Raw genomic sequence first — 15,279 nt, 5'->3', positions numbered from 1 at the left:
GTTTTAACCAGTTTCCAGCTGGCACTAGAAGGTAACCTATTGTCAAGACCTCAGGTTTGTTAGCTATGACAAATACAAATTGATTAAAAATGTGTCATATTTCTTGTTCTAAGAGTTCCCTTGAAGGGAGGTTTGACATGAAGCAGGCCATTCCTGTATGCGCCTTAAAGATGCCAAGGAGTAGAGTCGTGTTTAATATATTAGCAGACATATTGAGCCGTGCCTTTGGATGTTTTCACAAAGCATGAATCTTCATGCCTTACAGTATAAGGTGCTACCATATACGACAAGAGTTCACTCCCATAGTCTTTGTTTATTCAATATCTATGGTATCATTGTCAAACCAACTGTAGGGAGAGACAAAGAAGATGGAGGTGCTATGTATCCCAACATCTTAGACTGGTAATAAAATGACTTTAAAGTGTATGTGTATATATGAGACATAAAATAAAGAATTTTTTATCTTCATTTAGTATATGGTATTGGCCTTTTAATGATCATTACTAATACAATTTACTTTCAGGTGAAATTTTGCTTTCGGAAGCTCATGAAAAACACCACAAACAAGTAAACAATAGACAGATGTCAAGGCTTCAACGTGTATCATTTCATAAAGATTCTTCTGTGATGCAAAAACTATTGTTAAAAGTAAGCATACCAAGTGGTCTATAATTCCTAAATTCATTGTGTTGTACGTGAGAATTATTCCAGGAGGTAATATTAGGATTTTAATGGGTATGATTCTGAATTAATTTTTCATATTTGATATTCTTGAAACAAAATGATTCATTAATAATTTATTTGTATAGTATCTACAATGTTATAGGTGTTATAATTGATGTAGATGATGATTTATAGTGTGTCCTATATGCTACAGGAGGAAGTACATAAGTTTTCTATGCTAATTCAAATATCACAGTATACATTGCAAGTCATAATTATACTTAAAAACACTTTGTATAACTAAAAATGACCCTGTCCCATTTAAATAAATTATCTAAATAGTCATTTAGACTAACTATAAGCAAGAAAATTTGCTCAGAATTGAGTTGAATATGGTGAAATAAACTTGTATTCACCATCAGCTGATTTCCAAACCAAAACATTGACTGTTATGTATGTATTTTATAATACAATAATATGAGAATACAATATTTTTGGATGCATTGACGTAAAGCGTAACTTTTTGAAAGATTTATGGAAAAGATGCGCATTCATTACGTTTATGTTATGATTATACATAACCATCAACAGCCGGACACCATTCAGTTATGCTGATGTTGGGCCGAATCACCGAATCTTAGGGGGGATACCCCTTACAGTACATGTCTGATTCTTGTTTCGTGTTACTCAATTTCTTTTTGTACGCAATTATATCATACGTTAGAATACATTGAACCTCCAGAATAAGCTGATGTTAATAATTACTGTACAGTATATTTACAGGCAGTCCCCGGTTATCAGCAATCCAGTTTTATGGCACTTGTCTAGCGCCATAAAATTGGTGAATTATGGTGCGATAACGGCCCGAGTTCCGGTTATCGGCACCATAAAGATGCTTATGGCGCCGATAACCGGTTATCAGTGCCATAATCATCATTATGGCCCCATAAATCACAAAGTTTCGATTAATGGCAGTTTTCGCTTGTCGGCACACTCCCCAGGAATGGCACCCCCGCCGATAACCAGGGACTGCCTGTACATATAGAGTATACTGTAGGCTTGGCTACCATATAAAGTATACGATATACCATATTGTATACTTTATATGGTAGGATCAATTTTGTTAGCATTATTCAATTACTCTGTGTACAGAATTAAGATAAGTCAATCTGCATTGAACCTATAGAATTAGCTGATGATAATAATTATTTACATTTATATATAATTATATATTAAAAATAATATATAGATAAATATATATAGATATATATATATATATATATATATAATATTATATCTATATATATATATATATATATATATATATATTATAATGTCTTCTTCCCAGCTGGTTCCCATTTTTATATGGGGTCGCCGTTTCCATCTATTTCTATCCTGTGCTTCTGCCTCATCAATTCCCTTCTCATGTAAGCCCCTCTCACACAGTCCTTCCATCTCTTTCTTGGTCTCCCTCTTCTTCGTCTTCCTTGAACCTCCATCCCCATAGTATGTCTCCCAGCGTGGTCCTCATCTCTCCTCAACAGGTGCCAATACCATCTCAGCCTCCCTTCCTGCACTTTCTTTGATACTTCCACCACCTTAGTCGACCCCCTTATGTAGTCATTTCTGATCCTATCCTCTCTTGTCACCCCAGACATCCACCTAAGCATTCTCATTTCTGCCACATCCATCTTCTTCTCTGTTTTTCTCATGCTTGCTGTATCCGTACCACTTAGCATTGCTGTTCTTACCACCATCTTGTGAAATTTCCCTTTTAACCTAAGCGGTACTCTTTTGTCACAAAGAACTCCAGAGGCGGCTCTCCAGTTGTTCCAGCCTGCCTGTACCCGATGTTTTACTTCTTCTTTCATATTTCCTCCAGCATCAACAAAAGATCCCAAATACTTAAACTTATCAACTCTTTATTTGTTCTCCACCAAGCTGAATACTTTCTCTATCCTCCCCCCTCAGTGATGGTACACATATATTCCGTCTTAGATCTACTAATTCTCATTCCTCTGTCCTCCAGTACTCGTCTCCATCTTTCCAATTTCATTTCCAGATCTTCCCTGCTCTCTTTGCACAGAAATATATTGTCTGCATACAATATGTTCCATGGTACTGCCTCCCTTATTTCCTCTATTAGAACGTCCATCACTATGTTAAAGATAAATGGGCTCAGAGCCAACCCCTGGTGCAATCCTACTCTCACCTCAAAGCCCTCTTGTCCCCCCAACAGTGCTCCTCATTCTGGTAAATGCATTCCGGTACATCTCTTGTATCAATCGCACGTACTTCTCTGGCACCATCTTCTCCCTCAGACTCCTCCATACCTCTTGTCTCGGGACTCGGTCATAAGCCATTTCAAGGTCAATAAATACCATATGTAGGTCCCTTTGCCTTTCCCTGAATTTCTCCATTAGTTGCCCCAGACAAAATATACCATCTGTTGTTCCCCTTCCCTTCATAAATCCCATCTGCTCTTTACTTATTTGTACTTCTTCTCTCAGTCTAGCATCTATCATCCTTTCCAGTATCTTCAAAGTGTGGGGCATCAATTTAATGTTCCTATATATTACCACACTCTTGGACATCGCCTTTCCCTTTAAAAATTGGGATCCATATAATATATATATATATAGATATATATATATATATATATATATAATATATATATATATATATATATATATATATATATATATTTATATATTTATATATAATAAAAGGAGCCCATAAAAACACCAAAATATAGAGAGAAAAGTACTATATTTCAGAGAATGCTGTCTCTGAAATATAGTACTTGTTCTCTCTCTCAAATTTTGGGTGTTTTTATGGGCTCCTTTTATTAGATGGAACTCTGTTGTAACAGAACATTTTTACTAGTCATATATATATATATATATATATATATATATATATATATATATATATATATATATATATATATATATATATATAATATAAATAAAGATATATGCCACGAATGTAAATTCAGTATTTATAGGAAACCGACCAACAACTTAACTTATGTTCATTTCTTCTCAGGCCACCATCTTAACATAAAAATATCAATTTTTTCCCTCTATGTTTTTACGAGCATTGCGCATTGTCAGTCCACAATATTTGGATCAAGAAATTGAATACATAAGAAAAATAGGGAAAGATTTATGCTATCCTTCACATATATTAGTCATTTGTTATAATAAAGCCCGCAAAAAGTTTTATAGTGTAAGTAACACGCAGAAAGAAAATTCTAAGAACATTCTCAGTTTGCTTTATTTTAACGGATTTGAAACCATTAAATCATTTTTAAAAGCTTTTAATGTCAACCTTGTTTTTTCCTATAATAACACACTAAAAGGACTGTTAATAAGAAATGGCCCCAGAGAAAGCAACAACGTAATAGTATATAAAATTCCATGTATGGATTGTCCCTCATTTTATCTCGGACAGTCTAGCAAAGGCCTAGAAGTAAGGCTAAGCCAGCATAAATATTCTGTAAAAACTGGGCAAAAATCCAATGCAATATTCATTCATTTAAGTGAAAACAACCACTGAATAAAGTGGGATGGTAGTTCAGTAATTGCAAGGTCAAGAGATGTCTTATCACGAAATCTGTTAGAATCTGCTTTAATACAACTTACTTTTCATTGTAATTTCAATGTTAGTCGTAGCCTTTTTCATTTAGGACCCTTGTATCTGTAACATGTTTAAGAATGACCTCAAAGATATAATTACTGACTTAAATAAAATCATTGCCTTAGAGTTATTATTAATCTTCTTGTATTGTCTTTTCCCATCCCTATATGTCAGTCTCTGCTCAGTAAAGGACGTTTAACGTCGAAAGATCTTGCAGATCCTCATTCGTTTATTTTTCCTTCATGGCATATATCTTTATTTTATGGATTTATCAACTTCCTAACTTTTCGTGATTCAGTTATACACACACATATATATATATATATATATATATATATATATATATATATATATATATATATATATATATATATATATATATATATATATATATATATATATATATATATATATATATATATATATATATATATATATAATATATATATATATATATATATATATAGGTAAGAGCACGAAGGAAAGATAAACAACGGAGTCTCTGCAAGATCTTTCGATTCGACGTCCTTTACATAAGAAATTGAGAGTACAGTAGTACCTCGAGATACGAAATTAATCCGTTCCGAGGCGCCCTTCGTATCATGAGGTTTTCGTATCTTGGACCAACCCCCCCCATTTTACATGTAAAATGGCTAATCCGTTCCAAGCCCTCAAAAACAACCCCAGTAAATTTCATAATAAAGCTAAATTGACCTTATTAAACAATGAAATACTACAATAATTTGGACCATTCAATATCTAAATTAATAAAAAAAATGCAAAATATAACCTGTAAGTAAAGTGTATATTAGTGTACATGGTAACAAGAGATATACTGTACGTAAAATGTGGAAGCTTACCTTTCGAGTGAGGCTACGTACATACGTAACTATCCAAGGAAGATTGCTTCTGCCTACTTTTCACAATGTTCCTGTGTGAGCCACTTTTCGGGGTGGGTATCTTCTATAAATGATTGCACTTTATGAAAAGTGGCTTTAATTTCTGCCGGTTTTTTCTCTCTCTTTTTTTATTATTAACTTTTTTAAACTTTTTTTTTTTTTTTTTTTGTTTTTTTTTTTTACTTTACATAGGTTTTTTTTTTTTTTTTTTTTTTTTTATACAGAATTTCAAACTTTCTGGTTTTTTATCACTGTTGGTTCTTTTTTTGCACCTCATGACTCTGTTGGCCCTGGTGTCCATCAAAACCCTGTTCAACCAATGCTCTCTCTGCAACTGATTTGGGTACTGAATGTTCGGCTGCTGACCTTCAACATAAACTGAAGTGCCTTGATTAATACGTATACATACTGGTATGCATGTTGTAAATGATTGGTCTACACCCTCTGTTCAGCAGGGAGTGGGAGATTCTACCAACCGTTGCAAAGTTTCCAGTTATCCCATGAGAGAGACCTTGATCATTTATCCATGTGAGAGATCTTGGTCACTTTTTTTTTTTTTTTTTTTAAATATTACAAACACATTGACGATCCCGAAAACGAATACCGCGTGCGTACTATAACAATGCTGGTACCGAGTGGCCGAGCCACTCCACCACGTGTACATAGTAGATGCATGATGGGAGGAACGCTGGCCAATAGGAGAGAAGGATTTCATGGCCGCGACTAGCATCAGGAACCAATGGGAGAGCAGGAGGATGGTGGCGAGTCTACTAGTACTAAGATGGCGGCACGTGGCGCGATTTTCAAATTGTTATCCGGTGAATCTCGGACTTTCAGAAACCTTTCGTATCTTGAAAACTTTTCGTATGTATAGCGTTATATTTTTCGTATATTATATATATATATATATATATTATATATATATATATATATATTATTTATATATATGTAAAATATATAATATATTAAGTATGTCTGGTACTGGGAAATGACCACGAGAAGGATAAAAGTCTTCTCCCTCTCATACATATATATACTCCTGTTGTTTTCAGATATACTTATTGAGCTGGAATAGACCATCACAATTTTCTTCAAAAAATTTCTTTGAACTTGGATCTTCGGCTTTGCAGTGAGTGTATCCAAAAACCTAGAACAAAGAATCAAGAAGTTTAGAGGGCATTGTGGCTATTACAGTTGCATATGTATCTGGTAAGAGAGTGGGACCAGTAGATTTTACATATATATTTCAGCCTAAAAAGCATAAAAATGATTGCCCACTTGGCTATGATGGTGAGAATGGATCTATTCCAGCTCAAATAAGTATTTGTTCCGACACGGCATACAAACCTTCGTCCTTTTTACAATAGGAAGGTACTAGCGGCAGCTGGATAGGTCGTAAGCTTCGAACAAGGGGTTCGGTAGTTAACTGCTTGTCCGACAGGCGCGCGCTGCGCGACTGGGAGGTAAACAAATCACTTTTGCTTTCGGCCTCACAGGTTGGATGGAGTGTGTGTTCGACGCTCTCTGCCCGCTGCTCGCGTTTGCTTTTCTGAGTATTTGGTTGTAATTGTATGAAAGAGTTATTGTAAGTACAATCATTCTCTCTTTTCATATTAATTGCTGCTATCAATTATCTATTTATGATGGAATCTCCTCGCCTCGCTACCCCACGGAGACTTTGACCGGGTTTTAGATCGAAGGGCCGTAAATGCGGGCAAGTTCCGATCGATTCCCGGAGATTGACCCTCATATTTTGTGGTGCTCGGTGTCGGGGCGCGAATGCACCCGAGCCGAGCCTTGTGATGTATGTAATGATTGGTCGGAGGCGCAGTGGACTTTGTATGAGGGCAGGAAAGAAGAAGCGGAAAGGCATTGCAAAGGAGTCGTCGGAAAGCTCTCCCGCGACTCCTTTGGTGACGGACACTTCGTCTTCTTTCCTGCCGCCCGCTCAACTTCCACGTCTCGCGCCTTCCCCTTCGGGGGGGGTGTGTCTAGGTCCTTCTCCTCTCCTGACGTGTCGAGTGTGAGGAGGGCGCTAGATACCCTGACGTAGAGTTGTACTCTGGTCCTCTATCCGTTCGTCTTCGCGCGAGCGGTAGAGGATCCTTCTAATCTCCCGACTTTTGCCTCCTCAGGTGCGGTTGCCGCGAAGGATGACCTCGGACAGGTGTGGGGGGCTCGTTGGGGCTGCAGGGCGTGCCGAGTGTCCAGGGGCTGCTCTATCATCTCGCTGGCTCCGTGGCGGTCCACCCATGCAACGGTCACGACCACCACCACGACCTTCACAACACCCGGCTACGCTTCACCTCCTCAACCTGGTGTACACCCAGCACGCGGTCTCTGTAACACCCACAACATCGTGCAGGGGCCAGTCGCCGTAACTCGGGGGAGTGTGATGCCGCCACTGGGTTTGCCGTGCTGCCGCGACCGGACTTCATGTGCCCGAAGGCTCGCCCCTGGACCTCCCACCGGTACCTAGGACGTCTGTGCCGCTGGTTCGCCCCATATCGGACCGCCACACAGTCTGCCGTACCTGCCTGGACCACCGCGGCTGTTCCTGTACCTGCTCCTGCTGTCTCGTCTGCCCGTTCCTGTGATGCTCGCACCTGCTGATGTTGTTCCTGTTCCTGGCGCCGCTGCTCCCGATGCTGGTCTGTTCGGACAGGTACGTCCGGGTCCCGTGCGTTTTCGGCAACAGCAGCCCGGCTGCCGTGCCTGGATGACAGATCGACGTCGGTCCTGAGGAGGTTTGACGAAGAAGAAGAAGAAGAGGAGGAAGGTGTCGTCGTCGTCTTCATCGTCTTCTTCGTCGTCGTCGTCGTCTGCCGCCTTCCCCTTCTTCTTCTCAAGGCCTCCCCCGCCTAAGAAGAAGAAGGTCGCCTCCCCCCCCCCCCCCCCTAGAAGTCTCCTTCGGGAACTTCTAAGGGCCCGTCTCGCTCTGGTGAGACGGGGGGTTGGGGTTCTTCCGCTGGTCGCCCTGCCTCCTTCGGGGAGCAGGACCCGTCTCTTCTCCCGCAAGGAAGAAGACTACGGGGGTGGCCCAGCAGAGGGGTGCAGGCTAATCACCGGCCTTCATCCTCACCTGCTGTCAGTGGTTCGGCCACAGCAGCAGGATCCGGCTCGGCCGCTCGTTCGCGAGAGGTACCGAGTGTACGGTCGCCTAACAGCGACCGTGCAGGCCAGGAACCAGACCTCTGAGTCCGCTCAGCGTCAGGTTCACGGCACGGAGGCGGAAGACTGGTGACAGCCGCTCACAAAAAGCGACTCTCACCAGACCAGCTCTCGCTCTCACGGCGAGCAGCTGGCTACTGGAGGACGTGACGGTCCATGACCGGCCACGGGCTGAGGCTGGGAAAGAGGTCCCCCCGTTCGCCGGCACCAGCCACGGCTGGTACCAGCGAACTGACGCACCGTGAGGATACGCACCGATCTCACCGTGACAGTGGAGCTCGCCGGTCGCCTGACCGTCGCTCTCACAGAGAGCGATCGGGTACGGCGACCAGAACCACTTGCCTCTTTGACACACGAGACCGGGGCCGCTGTTCTCGGTCCAGCCGTTCTCCATCAGCAGACGACGGCTCGACTAGGTCTGCAGCTCGATCGCCACCGCGGGTTGGCGATCGCCTGCAGTCCTCCAAGCCCGCTGGTTCTGCCAGCGAGCGAGGAGAGAGCGTCAGGTCTTCCTCTCCCATAAACTTCAACCTCCTCGGGTTACACCGGAGGGGCGAGGTATTGAGGAGTGATCGTGAGGGGTGCGCCCCTCAGGATTCCGCCACGTCGTCGTACGTACCAGGCGCGGTTCTCGGACCAGCAGGTCGTACGCACAGGTGGTTGGAGGAGACCGAGAGGGGCGGGGTGTCGCTGCTCCTCTCCTTGAGGGAGGAGGGTCTCGGGAGGTGCTCCTGTTTGAGGGACTGGACGGTCCGACTCCACAGGATGCAGTCACTCCTGAGATCCAGAGGAACTTTGCCGAGGTTATTGCGCTGATTCGTCAGCACAACGACCTCGGGGAAGGATCGCCGCTCCCACCATCCGAGCCCACGTCCCGGCTCGAGTCGTTCTGGGGCCCGAAGAGGGAACCCAGACCGACGGTGGGTTTGCCGCGTTCGGAGCTTGCGGACTCAGTGCTGGACCAGGTTGAATCGCTTGTCTCCGGACAAGACGGTTCACTCAAGTCTGGCAGGTCGAGCAAGCTGCTTCCACCTCCTCTGCTACGACAGCGGCGGTTTTACGTGCCATCTGAAGACCCGATGCCGCCCAAACAGGTGAACCCGGAGTTAGCTCTGCAACAGCTCCTGTCCGAGAACCTGTGGTTCTCGCAGCAAGAGGCACTCGGCCTGGAATCTACCGCCATGGCAGCTTTCCAGGCCGTCTCCTGGCTAGATCTGTGGTCCCTCACAGTATCTAAGGTCGCAGCCAACTCCGGGGGAATTTTCTCCCCCGAAGATGACTCGGCCTTCAGGAGACTTTGCCAGTCTGGGGGAAGAGCCATCTCCTTCCTTGCCCACCAGACGGTGAACCTGTGGGCCAACCTGGTTCTCCGACGAAGGGACGCTGTCCTTACTCGGGTTTCCAGGGCGGCCGGGCGTGAGGCGGCGTTGGGACTTCGCAACGGACCTTTACGGAGTTCCGCGTCTCTCTTCCCAGGAGAGATGGTGGACGCTGCGGTGGACAGACGGCGCACTGATGACAGTGACCGTCTGGTTCACCAGGCAGTCTCGAAGGCTTCTGGGCAGCCTCGGACTGCGGCCAAGTCTAAGAGCTCGGCTAGCGCTTCCTCGGCTGCTAAGACGGTTGCTGCGTCGAAGCCCCGGGGAATGACTCTGTCTTCTTCGACTTCTAGCAAGGGGAGCCGTAACCAGCCCTCCTCCCAGCCCTCCTCATCCCGTGGAGGCTCGGGGAAGAAGTCGAAGAAAGGGGGGAAACGCTAGGGACGGCGTTCCCCCTCACCTGCTGCCGGAAGTGGGGGGGTGCCTGGCCAGCCATTGGGCAACTTGGCAGCGCTACGGCGCCGAGACCTGGATTGTAGATGTCCCCTTCCGGGAGGGATATATTACCCTTCGAATCTCGGCCACCCTCACCTCCAAACCCGGTCCAACAGCAGTCGTACGTTCCAGGGTCATCGAAGGACGTAGCACTGAGACAGGAGATCAAGACCATGCTGAGCAAGAGAGCTGTAGAGATCGTCACGGATCAGTCACCGGGCTTTTACAGTCGACTCTTCCTGGTGGAAAAGTCTACGGGAGGCTGGCGCCCGGTGATAGATCTCTCTCCCCTGAACCGGTTTGTTCCCGCCAGACCCGGTTCACGATGGAGACGGCACCGCTCAGTGCTCGACTCCATCATGGAGAACGATTTCATGCTTTCAGTGGACTTGAAGGATGCGTATTTCCAAATACCCATTCATCAGTCCTCCAGAAAGTACCTCCATGCTTCATCCTCGACGGGACGGTGTACCAGTTCAGGGCACTGTGCTTCGGTCTCTCAACCGCCCCACAGGTGTTCACGCGAGTGTTCACTCTGGTGTCTGCTTGGGGCCCCATTCGCACGGGATACGTACTGGATCGGGAGGTATCTCGACGATTGGTTGTTAGTCCTGTGCGAGCTCCCGCTCGCAGTTGCTACAGGACAGGGATCGACTGCTCGAGTTCTGTCGCGATCTGGGGATCGTGAACTTCGAGAAGTCCGATCTCGAGCCAAGCAGAGAGGATGAAGTACCTGGGTATGCTGATCGACACGGTAAGCAGGGCGAGTCTTCCCCGCAAGACTCGCGGATCAGCAGATTCAGGGAGTCAGCCAACCAGTTCCTGTCTCGGCAGGAACAGGTAGCTCAGCGATGGCAAGTCGTGATCGGGACACCTGTCGTCACTCGAGAAGTTAGTCCCAGTCCTCACGGGCGTCTTCACCTGCGGTCTCTTCAGTGGAGACTAAAGGAGAGTTGGTCGCAGGCGACGGATCCCCCACCAAGCTTTCCAGTGTCACTGACACAGGAGGTGAGGCAGGACCTAGCCTGGTGTCTGGACGACGGAACCTCTTAAGAGGAGTGCCTCTGCGCACTCCCCCCCCGGACATGCAGCTGTTCTCAGACGCATCGACCGAGGGATGGGGCGCACACCTGGAGGAGTTGCTGACTTCAGGAGTGTGGGACGAGAACGACAAGCACCTTCACATCAATGTACTGGAACTCAAGGCAGCGTTCCTCGCTCTCCAAGAGTTTCAGGACCGCTTGATGGGACACTCAGTGGTGTTGATGTGCGACAACACCACGGTGGTGGCTTACGTCAACAAACAGGGGGGCCTAGTGTCTCTCCCGTTGTACCAGTTGACTCGGCAGGTGCACGAGTGGGCTCAGGCACACTCAATAGAGCTGTCGGCACGCTACATTCCAGGGAAGAGGAATGTAGTAGCAGACACGCTCAGCCGGTCGGGATCAGGTGATAGGGAGTCGAAGTGGTCTCTACACCAGGACGTGGCGGAAAGGCTCTTCGACCTGTGGGGGCGACCAGTCGTGGATCTGTTCGCCACCCGGCACAACAGGAACGCTCCAGGTGTTCTTCTCGGCCGTGCCGGGACCCATGGGCAGCTGCAGAGGACGCTCTTCAACACCCGGGGTTGGGACAACCTCTTCGCCTATGCCTTTCCCCCGTTCAGCCTGATTCGCAAGGTGATCAGTCGAGCGCTGGTCACCCCGAATCTCAGGATGATCCTGGTGGTCTCCCAAATGGCCACAGGCCATTTGGTATACCCGACCTGCTGGGCTCTTCTCGCCAAGGAGAACCGAGAGAGATTCCCCCTTGGCACCTTCTCGCCCAGCCACACGTCGAGCGGTACCACCGAGCAGTCCAGTCCCTACGTCTTCACGGTGGCTGTTTATCCACCATCTCTTGCGAACGAGAGGCTTTTCTCGTAGCGCAGCAACAGAGATGGCTGGAAACGTCCGTCAGTCCTCTGCAGCTGTGTACCAGGGGAAGTGGGCCGTCTTCTGTGGTTGGTGTCGTAGACGGGGTCTATCTCCTCTCAGAGCCACTCTTCAGCAGGTAGCGGATTTCCTCGTTTTTCTTCGCCGAGAGAAGCTCCTCTCAGTCCCCACAGTCAAAGGATACAGAGCCGCCTTGGCGCTCGTCCTGAAACTGAGGGGGTTGGACATCTCGAACTCGTTCGAGATCTCCTTGCTTATGAGGAGCTTCGAAAGGTCTTGCCCACCCAGGGAACTCAGGCCCCCCCCTGCGTGGGGACGTGACTCTCGTCCTTAGGAGTCTGACTCGAACACCGTTCGAGCCACTCCGAGAGTCGTCAGACAGGGATCTGACCCTCAAGACCCTCTTCTTGCTGGCCCTGGCATCGGCGAAGAGAGTAGGGGAACTTCATGGTCTTTCCTATGATGTACGACACTCCAGGGGATGGGGATCCGTGACGCTCGATTTCGTCCCGAACTTCGTTGCGAAGACTCAGAAACCGTCGGCGTCCCTGACGACAGGTTCGAGTCATTCACGATTCCCTCCCTATTGGACTTCACCGATAATGATGCGGATGAGATGCTGCTTTGTCCTGTAGAGGGCGCCTACGGCGCTATCTGAAGAGAACTCGACACTCAGCCTGAGTGTCGACGCCTCTTCGTTAGCACCGGGGTCACCAAGAAAGAAGTATCCAAGACACTCTTTCATTCTGGCTGCGTGAGGTCATCAGGAGGGCGTATGAGGCTGATGGTAGTGACGACATCCGTACGTCCCGGGTCCGAGAGCTCACGAAGTCAGAAGTATTGGCTCCTCGTTGGCGTTTCGTAAGAACTTCTCCGTGGCGCAGGTCCTGAAGGCAGGGTCTGGTCTAACCAGACTACCTTTACGTCCTTCTACCTTCGGGATATTGCCCACAGGTCCTTGGATACCTTTTCCTTGGGACCCGTGGTGGCTGCTCAACAGTTGTGTAGCTAACCCAGACCCTCGCAGGCTGAACAGCATCGAGTCCTGGTGTGACTGTGTGGTGATGGATGTGTGAGTGAGTGAGTGACTGGCTCTCTCTTCCCATCTTTTCCTCCCCCTCTACCTGTGGGCAGAGGGCCATGGTCGTCACTACGCTGGATGAGGACGAGATGCAGGTGGAGCTATATGACAGAGCCATCCTATCCCTTTCACTAGGGATAGGAGCAGAATATCCCCACACTTCCTTCTACAAGGGGGGTAAGTGGATGCCTACAAGAGTCAAACCCATGACTTTATATTTGCTCCTGTACAGGAACAAGTTCTTACATTGCTGGTACGAAGAGATAAGCATGCCTCTCTCTTAGTACTCGGTCCAGAGGTCTGACCATTGATCCTGCGGTGACACCCCGATCAATCGGACAGAGGCTTGGATCCCTCCCTCGCTCTTACGACCAGGGAGGCTTCCAAGGTTGGGCGAACACCAGTCTGTTCACAAAGACTCAGATTCCACCCACAAGAAGTGAGTCTTCCTATTGTAAAAGGACCGAAGGTTTGTATGCCGTGTCGGAACAAATGACAATTTGTCCAAAATTGCATTTTTCCTAAAACTATACAAACCTGAGGTCCTTTTACACATAGCCCCACCATCATGCCACCCCTCACTCTGCAGTTTTTGCTTGGGCCAAAGCAAAAGTGATTTGTTTTACCTCCCAGTCGCGCGCGCGCGCCTGTCGGCAAGCAGCAGTTAACTACCGAACCCCTTGTTCGAAAGCTTACGACCTATCCAGCTGCCGCTAGTACCTTCCTATTGTAAAAGGACCTCAGGTTTGTATAGTTAGGAAAAATGCAATTTTGGACAACTGTCATATCTGAAAACAATAGGTATATGTATGAGAGGATAAACCTTTTTATCCCTTCTCGTGGTCAGGTCGGCAATGTAACTTCTTTGTGATTATGCGACCTGTGTTCGTTTCCTACTACCGACATCACAATTTCTTTGAAAAAAATTTCTTTGAACTTGGATCATCAGGCTTTAGTGACAAGCATATCCAAAAAAAGAACAAAGATTTAAAGAAGTTAAGAGGGCATTGTGGCTTATATAGTTGCATATGTATTTGGTAAAAAAGGGATAAATAAGCTTAGAACAATTCAATCATACAAACAATAATTATATTGTACTTTATTGTATTGTGATTGACGAATACGCAATGAACCATTTTTACCTTATAGCAGTATATTATTGGCATATTTTGATAATAGATGGCCTATTTGAGGAATAATTACATATTGGTGAAATAATTTGACAAAATCAAATTATGGTAGTACTCACAGCAAAATGAAGTTTCGGTATCTTTTCGAAATTTTATTGGTAGTAATAATCGTAGTAAATACGTAGGATGTAGTAATTTTTCACTAGAAATTCATTATCATTTTGGTAGTAAATAATGGTCTAGAATTATTTTATATTATTGTATTGTTAGGGGATTGTTGCAGCAATAAAACGTAAATAAAACGATGTTTTCCTTTTAGGCAATGTGTTTAGGAAAACATGATATAGAATTGGCTTTGTTATTCCATTTATTTTGAATTTTTAAGGATACAGTAAGTAAAGCAGCATTTGTAATAACATCATCTTTACATAACCAATTTCTCATAAGATACCTGTGTTACAAAAGCTTGCCTATACACAGTCTGTTTTGTAGTTAACAGTTATATTAGGCTGTATTACCCTTTGCCACATTTTGTCTGTTAAATCTGATGTCGGTTGATTCGGATCCTTTAAAATTAGGTTTTACTGTATTTATGAGTTGGCACACAATGCTGAAATAAAAATCACCATTGTCATCCTTTACTTCTTAATTAAATACTATATCTATTTAAGGTGTACAGCAGTCTTGGAGACAGTGATGGAGTTGAGGGATGTGGAGGTAGTGCAAAATTGTTGGATCCTTCAATTCGAGGCATACGTAGTAAGCACAGGGGCCAGTGGATAAAAACTCTTGAAATCATGATGCAGCTAACTCATTAGGAGGTAAGGAAAACATTTTGATTGTGCACAGTTAAAAGAAAATTACTATTTGGCAAAAATATTGTCAGCAAAATGTTTGTCAAATGTAATGAAGTGTCCTCAGTCAGTTAATTTTTTCCCCAAAGAA

At 45.5% G+C, this 15,279-nt stretch overlaps 2 protein-coding genes across 2 annotated transcripts in view; one reads left to right on the top strand and one right to left on the bottom strand.

Moving 5' to 3' along the window:
* LOC135224908 (serine-protein kinase ATM-like) overlaps window positions 1-15,155 on the top strand; it is a 93,819-nt gene extending 78,664 nt beyond the window's left edge. Inside the window, exons 9-10 of the mRNA XM_064264232.1 lie at window positions 524-648; window positions 15,006-15,155. The gene's annotated coding sequence lies outside the window, so the exon portion shown is untranslated. The remainder of the gene's footprint in view (window positions 1-523; window positions 649-15,005) is intronic.
* Window positions 1-15,279, bottom strand: part of LOC135224907 (serine-protein kinase ATM-like) — a 147,289-nt gene that overhangs the window by 9,200 nt on the left and 122,810 nt on the right. The gene's annotated exons all lie outside the window — the stretch shown is intronic.

Source organism: Macrobrachium nipponense, chromosome 12 (genome assembly GCF_015104395.2).
Source record: "Macrobrachium nipponense isolate FS-2020 chromosome 12, ASM1510439v2, whole genome shotgun sequence".
NCBI lineage: Eukaryota > Metazoa > Arthropoda > Malacostraca > Decapoda > Palaemonidae > Macrobrachium > Macrobrachium nipponense.
This window is presented reverse-complemented; position numbering and strand designations above follow the sequence as displayed.